Below are 11,053 nucleotides of genomic sequence, written 5' to 3'. Positions count from 1 at the left end.
GACAAGACAAGACAAGACAAGACAAGACAAGACAAGACAAGACAAGACAAGACAAGACAAGACAAGACAAGACAAGACAAGACAAGACAAGACAAGACAAGACAAGACAAGACAAGACAAGACAAGACAAGACAAGACAAGACAAGACAAGACAAGACAAGACAAGACAAGACAAGACAAGACAAGACAAGACAAGACAAGACAAGACAAGACAAGACAAGACAAGACAAGACAAGACAAGACAAGACAAGACAAGACAAGACAAGACAAGACAAGACAAGACAAGACAAGACAAGACAAGACAAGACAAGACAAGACAAGACAAGACAAGACAAGACAAGACAAGACAAGACAAGACAAGACAAGACAAGACAAGACAAGACAAGACAAGACAAGACAAGACAAGACAAGACAAGACAAGACTAGACAAGACTAGACAAGACAAGACAAGACAAGACAAGACAAGACAAGACAAGACAAGACAAGACAAGACAAGACAAGACAAGACAAGACAAGACAAAACAAGACAAAACAAGACAAGACAAGACAAGACAAAACAAGACAAGACAAGACAAGACAAGACAAGACAAGACAAGACAAGACAAGACAAGACAAGACAAGACAAGACAAGACAAGACAAGACAAGACAAGACAAGACAAGACAAGACAAGACAAGACAAGACAAGACTAGACAAGACTAGACAAGACTAGACAAGACAAGACAAGACAAGACTAGACAAGACTAGACAAGACTAGACAAGACAAGACAAGACAAGACAAGACAAGACCAGACAAGAAAAGACAAGACAAGACAAGACTAGACAAGACTAGACAAGACAAGACAAGACAAGACTAGACAAGACTAGACAAGACAAGACAAGACAAGACAAGACAAGACTAGACAAGACTAGACAAGACAAGACAAGACAAGACAAGACAAGACAAGACTAGACAAGACTAGACAAGACAAGACAAGACAAGACTAGACAAGACTAGACAAGACTAGACAAGACAAGACAAGACAAGACAAGACAAGACAAGACAAGACAAGACAAGACAAGACAAGACAAGACAAGACTAGACAAGACTAGACAAGACTAGACAAGACTAGACAAGACTAGACAAGACTAGACAAGACAAGACAAGACAAGACAAGACCAGACAAGAAAAGACAAGACAAGACAAGACAAGACAAGACAAGACAAGACTAGACAAGACTAGACAAGACAAGACAAGACAAGACTAGACAAGACTAGACAAGACTAGACAAGACTAGACAAGACTAGACAAGACTAGACAAGACAAGACAAGACAAGACAAGACAAGACCAGACAAGAAAAGACAAGACAAGACAAGACAAGACAAGACAAGCCAAGACAAGACAAGACAAGACAAGACAAGACCAGACAAGAAAGACAAGACAAGACAAGACTAGACAAGACTAGACAAGACTAGACAAGACTAGACAAGACTAGACAAGACAAGACAAGACAAGACAAGACAAGACCAGACAAGAAAAGACAAGACAAGACAAGACAAGACAAGACAAGACAAGACAAGACCAGACAAGAAAAGACTAGACAAGACAAGACTAGACAAGACTAGACAAGACAAGACAAGACTAGACAAGACTAGACAAGACAAGACAAGACAAGACTAGACAAGACTAGACAAGACTAGACAAGACTAGACAAGACTAGACAAGACTAGACAAGACAAGACAAGACAAGCCAAGACCAGACAAGAAAAGACTAGACAAGACAAGACTAGACAAGACTAGACAAGACAAGACAAGACAAGAGAAGACAAGACAAGACAAGACAAGACTAGACAAGACTAGACAAGACTAGACAAGACAAGACAAGACAAGACAAGACAAGACAAGACAAGACAAGACAAGACAAGACAAGACAAGACAAGACAAGACAAGACAAGACAAGACAAGACAAGACAAGACAAGACAAGACAAGACAAGACAAGACAAGACAAGACAAGACAAGACAAGACAAGACTAGACAAGACAAGACAAGACAAGAAAAGACAAGACAAGACTAGACAAGACAAGACAAGACAAGACAAAGCAACACAAGACAAGACAAGACAAGACAAGACAAGACAAGACAAGACTAGACAAGACAAGGAGAAGACAAAACAACACAACACACGACATGACATGACATGACAAGACAAGACAAGACAATATAAGACATGACAATACACAACAAGACAAGACAAAACAACACAAAACACGACATGACAAGACAAGACAAGACAATATAAGACAGGACAAGACAAGACAAGACAAGACAAGACAAGACAAGACAAGACAAGACAAGACAAGACTAGACAAGACAAGACTAGACAAGACTAGACTAGACAAGACAAGACAAGACTAGACAAGACTAGACAAGACTAGACAAGACTAGACAAGACTAGACAAGACAAGACAAGACAAGACAAGACAAGACAAGACAAGACCAGACAAGAAAAGACTAGACAAGACAAGACTAGACAAGACAAGACAAGACTAGACAAGACTAGACAAGACAAGACAAGACAAGACTAGACAAGACTAGACAAGACTAGACAAGACTAGACAAGACTAGACAAGACAAGACAAGACAAGCCAAGACCAGACAAGAAAAGACTAGACAAGACAAGACTAGACAAGACTAGACAAGACAAGACAAGACAAGAGAAGACAAGACAAGACAAGACAAGACTAGACAAGACTAGACAAGACTAGACAAGACTAGACAAGACAAGACAAGACAAGACAAGACAAGACAAGACAAGACAAGACAAGACAAGACAAGACAAGACAAGACAAGACAAGACAAGACAAGACAAGACAAGACAAGACTAGACAAGACAAGACAAGACAAGAAAAGACAAGACAAGACTAGACAAGACAAGACAAGACAAGACAAAGCAACACAAGACAAGACAAGACAAGACAAGACAAGACAAGACAAGACTAGACAAGACAAGGAGAAGACAAAACAACACAACACACGACATGACATGACATGACAAGACAAGACAAGACAATATAAGACATGACAATACACAACAAGACAAGACAAAACAACACAAAACACGACATGACAAGACAAGACAAGACAATATAAGACAGGACAAGACAAGACAAGACAAGACAAGACAAGACAAGACAAGACTAGACAAGACAAGACTAGACAAGACTAGACTAGACAAGACTAGACAAGACAAGACAAGACTAGACAAGACTAGACAAGACTAGACAAGACAAGACAAGACAAGACTAGACAAGACTAGACAAGACTAGACAAGACAAGACAAGACAAGACAAGACAAGACCAGACAAGACAAGACAAGACAAGACAAGACAAGACAAGACAAAACAAGACAAAACAAGACAAGACAAGACAAGACAAAACAAGACAAGACAAGACAAGACAAGACAAAACAACGCAACACAACATGACATGACATGACATGACATGACAAAACAAGACAAGACAAGACAAGACAAGACAAGACAAGACATGAGAAGACATGACAAGACAAAACAAGACAAAACAAGACAAGACAATACAAGACAAAACAAGACAAGACAGGACAAGATAAGACAAGACAAGACAAGACAAGACAAGACAAGACAAGACAAGACAAGACAAGACAAGACAAGACATGAGAAGACATGACAAGACAAAACAAGACAAAACAAGACAAGACAAGACAAGACAAAACAAGACAAGACAAGACAAGACAAGACAAGACAAGACAAGACAAGACAAGACAAGACAAGACAAGACAAGACAAGACAAGACAAGACAAGACAAGACAAGACAAGACAAGACTAGACAAGACTAGACAAGACTAGACAAGACTAGACAAGACTAGACAAGACTAGACAAGACAAGACAAGACAAGACCAGACAAGAAAAGACAAGACAAGACAAGACTAGACAAGACTAGACAAGACAAGACAAGACAAGACAAGACAAGACAAGACAAGACAAGACTAGACAAGACTAGACAAGACTAGACAAGACAAGACCAGACAAGACAAGACAAGACAAGACAAGACAAGACAAAACAAGACAAAACAACACAAGACAAGACAAGACAAGACTAGACAAGACTAGACAAGACTAGACAAGACTAGACAAGACTAGACAAGACAAGACAAGACCAGACAAGAAAAGACAAGACAAGACAAGACTAGACAAGACTAGACAAGACAAGACAAGACAAGACAAGACAAGACAAGACAAGACAAGACAAGACAAGGCAAGACAAGACAAGACAAGACAAGACAAGACAAGACAAGACAAGACTAGACTAGACTAGACAAGACAAGACAAGACAAGACAAGACAAGACAAGACATGAGAAGACATGACAAGACAAAACAAGACAAAACAAGACAAGACAAGACAAGACAAGACAAGACAAGACAAAACAACGCAACACAACATGACATGACATGACATGACATGACATGTCAAGACAAGACAAGACAAGACAAGACATGAGAAGACATGACAAGACAAAACAAGACAAAACAAGACAAGACAATACAAGACAAAACAAGACAAGACAGGACAAGATAAGACAAGACAAGACAAGACAAGACAAGACAAGACAAGACAAGACAAGACAAGACAAGACAAGACAAAACAAGACAAGACAAGACAAGACAAGACAAGACAAGACAAGACAAGACAAGACAAGACAAGACAAGACAAGACAAGACAAGACAAGACAAGACAAGACAAGACAAGACAAGACAAGACAAGACAAGACAAGACAAGACAAGACAAGACAAGACAAGACAAGACAAGACAAGACAAGACAAGACAAGACAAGACAAGACAAGACAAGACAAGACAAGACAAGACAAGACAAGACAAGACAAGACAAGACAAGACAAGACTAGACAAGACTAGACAAGACAAGACAAGACAAGACTAGACAAGACTAGACAAGACTAGACAAGACAAGACAAGACAAGACAAGACAAGACCAGACAAGAAAAGACAAGACAAGACAAGACAAGACAAGACAAGACAAGACAAGACAAGACAAGACAAGACAAGACAAGACAAGACAAGACCAGACAAGAAAAGACTAGACAAGACAAGACTAGACAAGACTAGACAAGACAAGACAAGACTAGACAAGACTAGACAAGACAAGACAAGACAAGACAAGACAAGACTAGACAAGACTAGACAAGACTATACAAGACAAGACAAGACAAGACAAGACAAAGACAAGACAAGACAAGACAAGACAAGACAAGACAAGACAAGACAAGACAAGACAAGGCAAGACAAGACAAGACAAGACAAGACAAGACAAGACAAGACAAGACAAGACAAGACAAGACAAGACAAGACAAGACAAGACAAGACAAGACAAGACAAGACAAGACAAGACAAGACAAGACAAGACAAGACAAGACAAGACAAGACAAGACAAGACAAGACAAGACAAGACAAGGCAAGGCAAGACAAGACAAGACAAGACAAGACGAGACAAGACAAGACAAGACAAGACTAGACTAGACAAGACAAGACAAGACAAGACAAGACAAGACAAGACAAGACAAGACAAGACAAGACAAGACAAGACAAGACAAGACAAGACAAGACAAGACAAGACAAGACAAGACAAGACAAGACAAGACAAGACAAGACAAGACAAGACAAGACAAGACAAGACAAGACAAGACAAGGCAAGGCAAGACAAGACAAGACAAGACAAGACGAGACAAGACAAGACAAGACAAGACTAGACTAGACAAGACAAGACAAGACAAGACAAGACAAGACAAGACAAGACAAGACAAGACAAGACAAGACAAGACAAGACAAGACAAGACAAGACAAGACAAGACAAGACAAGACAAGACAAGACAAGACAAGACAAGACAAGACAAGACAAGACAAGACAAGACAAGACAAGACAAGACAAGACAAGACAAGACAAGACAAGACTAGACTAGACTAGACAAGACAAGACAAGACAAGACAAGACCAGACAAGACTAGACAAGACTAGACAAGACAAGACAAGACAAGACAAGACAAGACAAGACAAGACAAGACAAGACAAGACAAGACAAGACAAGACAAGACTAGACAAGACTAGACAAGACTAGACAAGACAAGACAAGACAAGACTAGACAAGACTAGACAAGACAAGACAAGACAAGACAAGACAAGACAAGACAAGACAAGACAAGACAAAACAAGACAAGACAAGACAAGACAAGACTAGACAAGACTAGACAAGACTAGACAAGACAAGACAAGACAAGACAAGACAAGACAAGACAAGACAAGACAAGACAAGACTAGACAAGACTAGACAAGACTAGACAAGACAAGACAAGACAAGACCAGACAAGAAAAGACAAGACAAGACAAGACAAGACTAGACAAGACTAGACAAGACAAGACAAGACAAGACAAGACAAGACAAGACAAGACAAGACAAGACAAGACAAGACTAGACAAGACTAGACAAGACTAGACAAGACAAGACAAGACAAGACAAGACTAGACAAGACTAGACAAGACAAGACAAGACAAGACCAGACAAGAAAAGACAAGACAAGACAAGACTAGACAAGACTAGACAAGACAAGACAAGACAAGACAAGACAAGACAAGACATGAGAAGACATGACAAGACAAAACAACACAACACAACATGACATGACATGACATGACATGACAAAACAAGACAAGACAAGACAAGACTAGACAAGACAAGACAAGACAAGACTAGACAAGACTAGACAAGACAAGACAAGACAAGACCAGACAAGACAAGACAAGACAAGACAAGACAAGACAAGACAAGACAAGACAAGACAAGACAAGACAAGACAAGACAAGACAAGACAAGACAAGACAAGACAAGACAAGACAAGACAAGACAAGACAAGACAAGACAAGACAAGACAAGACAAGACAAGACAAGACTAGACAAGACTAGACAAGACAAGACAATACAAGACTAGACAAGACTAGACAAGACAAGACAAGACAAGACCAGACAAGACTAGACAAGACTAGACAAGACAAGACAAGACTAGACAAGACAAGACAAGACAAGACAAGACAAGACAAGACAAGACAAGACAAGACAAGACAAGACAAGACAAGACAAGACAAGACAAGACAAGACAAGACAAGACAAGACAAGACAAGACAAGACAAGACAAGACTAGACAAGACTAGACAAGACAAGACAATACAAGACTAGACAAGACTAGACAAGACAAGACCAGACAAGACAAGACCAGACAAGACAAGACAAGACAAGACAAGATAAAACAAGACAAGACAAGACAAGACTAGACAAGACTAGACAAGACAAGACAAGACAAGACCAGACAAGAAAAGACAAGACAAGACAAGACTAGACAAGACTAGACAAGACAAGACAAGACAAGACAAGACAAGACAAGACAAGACAAGACAAGACAAGACAAGACAAGACAAGACAAGACAAGACATGAGAAGACATGACAAGGCAAAACAACACAACACAACATGACATGACATGACATGACATGACAAAACAAGACAAGACTAGACAAGACTAGACAAGACAAGACAAGACAAGACTAGACAAGACTAGACAAGACTAGACAAGACAAGACAAGACAAGACCAGACAAGACTAGACAAGACTAGACAAGACAAGACAAGACAAGACAAGACTAGACAAGACTAGACAAGACAAGACAAGACAAGACAAGACCAGACAAGAAAAGACAAGACAAGACAAGACTAGACAAGACTAGACAAGACAAGACAAGACAAGACAAGACAAGACAAGACAAGACAAGACAAGACAAGACAAGACAAGACAAGACAAGACAAGACAAGACAAGACAAGACAAGACAAGACTAGACAAGACTAGACAAGACTAGACAAGACAAGACAAGACAAGACATGACAAGACAAGACAAGACATGAGAAGACATGACAAGACAAAACAAGACAAGACAAGACAAGACAAGACAAGACAAGACAAGACAAGACAAGACAAGACAAGACAAGACAAGACATGAGAAGACATGACAAGACAAAACAAGACAAAACAAGACAAGACAAGACAAGACAAAACAACACAACACAACATGACATGACATGACATGACATGACAAAACAAGACAAGACAGGACAGGACAGGACAAGACAAGACAAGACTAGACAAGACTAGACAAGACAAGACAAGACAAGACTAGACAAGACTAGACAAGACAAGACAAGACAAGACCAGACAAGAAAAGACAAGACAAGACAAAACAAGACAAGACAACACAAGACTATACAAGACTAGACAAGACAAGACAAGACAAGACAAGACAAGACAAGACAAGACAAGACTAGACAAGACTAGACAAGACTAGACAAGACTAGACAAGACAAGACAAGACAAGACGAGACAAGACAAGACAAGACTAGACAAGACAAGACAAGACAAGACAAGACAAGACAAGACAAGACTAGACAAGACTAGACAAGACTAGACAGGACAAGACAAGACAAGACAAGACAAGACTAGACAAAACTAGACAAGACTAGACAAGACAAGACAAGACAAGACAAGACCAGACAAGACAAGACAAGACAAGACAAGACAAGACAAGACAAGACAAGACAAACCAAGACAAGACAAGACAAGACTAGACAAGACTAGACAAGACAAGACAAGACTAGACAAGACTAGACAAGACAAGACAAGACAAGACAAGACAAGACAAGACAAGACAAGACAAGACAAGACAAGACAAGACAAGACAAGACAAGACAAGGCAAGACAAGACAAGACAAGACAAGACAAGACAAGACAAGACTAGACAAGACTAGACAAGACTAGACAAGACAAGACAAGACAAGACAAGACAAGACAAGACTAGACAAGACTAGACAAGACAAGACAAGACAAGACAAGACAACACTAGACAAGACAAGACTAGACAAGACTAGACAAGACAAGACAAGACAAGACTAGACAAGACAAGACTAGACAAGACTAGACAAGACTAGGCAAGACAAGACAAGACAAGACAAGACCAGACAAGACAAGACGAGACAAGACAAGACAAGACAAGACAAGACAAGACAAGACAAGACAAGACAAAACAAGACAAGACAAGACAAGACTAGACAAGACTAGACAAGACTAGACAAGACAAGACAAGACAAGACCAGACAAGAAAAGACAAGACAAGACAAGACTAGACAAGACTAGACAAGACAAGATAAGACAAGACAAGACAAGACAAGACAAGATAAGACAAGACTAGACAAGACAAGACAGGACAAGACAAGACAAGACCAGACAAGAAAAGACAAGATAACACAAGACTAGACAAGACTAGACAAGACAAGACCAGACAAGACAAGACAAGACAAGACAAGACAAGACAAGACAAGACAAGACAAGACAAGACAAGACAAGACAAGACAAGACAAGACAAGACAAAACAAGACAAGACAAGACAAGACTAGACAAGACTAGACAAGACTAGACAAGACAAGACAAGACAAGACAAGACAAGACAAAACAAGACAAAACAAGACAAGACAAGACAAAACAACACAACACAACATGACATGACATGACATGACAAAACAAGACAAGACAAGACAAAACAACACAACACAATATGACATGACATGACATGACATGAGAAGACAAGACAAGGCAGGACAAGGCAGGACAGGACAGGACAGGACAGGACAGGACAGGACAGGACAGGACAGGACAGGACAGGACAAGATAAGACAAGACAAGACAAGACACGACAAGACAAGACAGGACAAGACAAGTCAAGACAAGACAAGACAAGACCAGACAAGACAAGACAAGACTAGACAAGACTAGACAAGACTAGACAAGACAAGACAAGACTAGACAAGACAAGACAAGACAAGACAAGTCAAGACAAGACAAGACAAGACAAGACAAGACAAGACAAGACAAGACAAGACAAGACAAGGCAAGACAAGACAAGACAAGACAAGACAAGACAAGACTAGACAAGACTAGACAAGACTAGACAAGACTAGACAAGACTAGACAAGACTAGACAAGACTAGACAAGACAAGACAAGACTAGACAAGACAAGACAAGACAAGACAAGACAAGACTAGACAAGACTAGACAAGACAAGACAAGACAAGACAAGACAAGACCAGACTAGACAAGACTAGACAAGACTAGACAAGACAAGGCAAGACAAGACAAGACAAAACAAGACAAGACAAGACAAGACTAGACAAGACTAGACAAGACAAGACAAGACAAGACAAAACAAGACAAGACAAGACAAGACAAGACAAGACAAAACAAGACAAGACAAGACAAGACTAGACAAGACTAGACAAGACTAGACAAGACAAGACAAGACAAGACCAGACAAGAAAAGACAAGACAAGACAAGACAAGACTAGACAATACTAGACAAGACAAGACAAGACAAGACAAGACAAGACACGACAAGACTAGACAAGACAAGACAGGACAAGACAAGACAAGACCAGACAAGAAAAGACAAAACAAGACAAGACAAGACAAGACTAGACAAGACTAGACAAGACAAGACAAGACAAGACTAGACAAGACTAGACAAGACTAGACAAGACAAGACAAGACAAGACAAGACAAAACAAGACAAAACAAGACAAGACAAGACAAAACAACACAACACAACATGACATGACATGACATGACAAAACAAGACAAGACAAGACAAAACAACACAACACAATATGACATGACATGACATGACATGAGAAGACAAGACAAGGCAGGACAGGACAGGACAGGACAGGACAGGACAGGACAGGACAGGACAAGATAAGACAAGACAAGACAAGACACGACAAGACAAGACAGGACAAGACAAGTCAAGACAAGACAAGACAAGACTAGACAAGACAAGACAAGACAAGACAAGACAAGACAAGACAAGACAAGACAAGACAAGACAAGACAAGACAAGACAAGACAAGACAAGACAAGACAAGACAAGACA

This window comes from Zeugodacus cucurbitae, chromosome X, assembly GCF_028554725.1.
Source record: "Zeugodacus cucurbitae isolate PBARC_wt_2022May chromosome X, idZeuCucr1.2, whole genome shotgun sequence".
In the NCBI taxonomy this organism is placed as follows: domain Eukaryota; kingdom Metazoa; phylum Arthropoda; class Insecta; order Diptera; family Tephritidae; genus Zeugodacus; species Zeugodacus cucurbitae.
Note: the sequence above shows the minus strand (reverse complement) of the source record.